Raw genomic sequence first — 1765 nt, forward strand, 5'->3', positions numbered from 1 at the left:
GATCGACATTCTTACTTATCGAAGATACTACGATACACCCCCTATACTTGTGGGTTATCAATCGTCAACTTGTGCAAGTTCACAATCTATCCCCGAAATGGGTTACATTTGGTGCATGCTATATAAAACTGTTGCGCTCCTATGATCAGTTGATGGTGGTAGTGTTTTATTTACACCCATCTCATACTGATGGGTTGCAATTGGAGAAGACACGGTTGCTATACTTGCTCTAAATAAATTGTTGTTGGTTGTGTTTTTGTTGTAGCCATCTCGTTTAGGCTATAGTTGATGCGCCCATGTGATGAGTTGCTGCTGATGGTGTTTTAGTTCCAGTCATTTCATACTGGGTGGTAACTAGATAAGGCATGGTTGGTAACACTCGGTTGTTTAGTTGTAGCCATCCCCACTAGGTTGCAACTAGGCCACACGCAGTTGCATCATTCCTTGAATGAAGTTGATGTTGTTGATGTTTCAGGTGCAACGATCCCATACTGACTTGAAAGATCCCTCCTTATATTGTTAGTTGGAAGATTAAGCCATGAACAGCCGGACCAATAGAAAATGCAAGCGAAGAGCAAATTCGACATAGTAGACATTGCCTACTATATACCTTGAAGCACCCACTTACTTCAGATAGTTGCTTGTGCGTTTGGGTTTGATTTTTCTGAGAGGAACACATGACATTGTACTGTCAATATAATATTCTTTGAAAGACCATGGACATGATTTTTAAGAAGAATACCCTCTAACCTCCCCAAGGTTGAGCAATACTTCCCTCCGATGAGGTCAAAAGTTATAAACGTTAACAGGTTTTTCGTCCGTCCAAATACACCCCGGTTGGTTTTTGCTTCGTCCGCTCTTTTCTTTGCACTAAGAGAAAGCGGGTAACTTTTGGCTATTTTTGTGTCAGCCTTTGTTTCATGGGATGGGTTTTTTTGTGTCTTTGAGATTTTACTAGGTTTTTACATTGTATATACCTGAGAATTAAAGTGGTATGTATTATTTTTTATACACGTAAATTATCAAGTTCTTACATTATATACACATGAGAATTACAATGGTGCATACAAAAAAATTCAACACATAAATTACTAGGATTTTACAGTGTATATATACATAAGCATTACAACGGTACACACAAAAGTTTTTCTGCAAATAAGTTACTCGGTCCTTACATTGTATTTATATACATGGTAATTACAGGGATTTAATAAATGGCAGTCGACTGATTTTTTTTTTTGCCATCGGTCGCATTTTTTGTCGTACTGATTAGGCAGCAATGGAAAGGTCGTTATGATTATTTTCGTAAGCCTACACAGGCTGGAACGTTCTCCCTGAAGGTCTGATAGCCTTCATTATACCCTATATAAAAGTTGATCAACTTAACGCATCTCTTAGTGTTTTGGTAACTGTAGATGGGCTATTTATCACCACTCTTGCTGCGACGCGTAGATACATATTTTCCCTCCTCTTTAATTCAGCCGATCTGTTCTCTTTTGATTCTTTTTTTTTCCACAATGGAGATTACCGGTTACCGGTTATAGACTCTTCTTGCCTTATCTTTCCCGGTGATTGTGATCTTACCGTTTATAGCGGTGAGCGGCGGTCAAAGCGGCAGGGAAATATCTAGATGCTCCACCACTTGAAACTCTAAAATAAATGGAAAGGAATCCACCGTCTCAATCAGCACGCCATCTTTGTCGCCTGCCCTACCTAGACCGGCTCCGTCCTCTCCCATCTCCGCTCAACACCTCATCAGTCACAA

Source organism: Lolium rigidum, chromosome 7 (genome assembly GCF_022539505.1).
Source record: "Lolium rigidum isolate FL_2022 chromosome 7, APGP_CSIRO_Lrig_0.1, whole genome shotgun sequence".
Lineage (NCBI taxonomy): Eukaryota > Viridiplantae > Streptophyta > Magnoliopsida > Poales > Poaceae > Lolium > Lolium rigidum.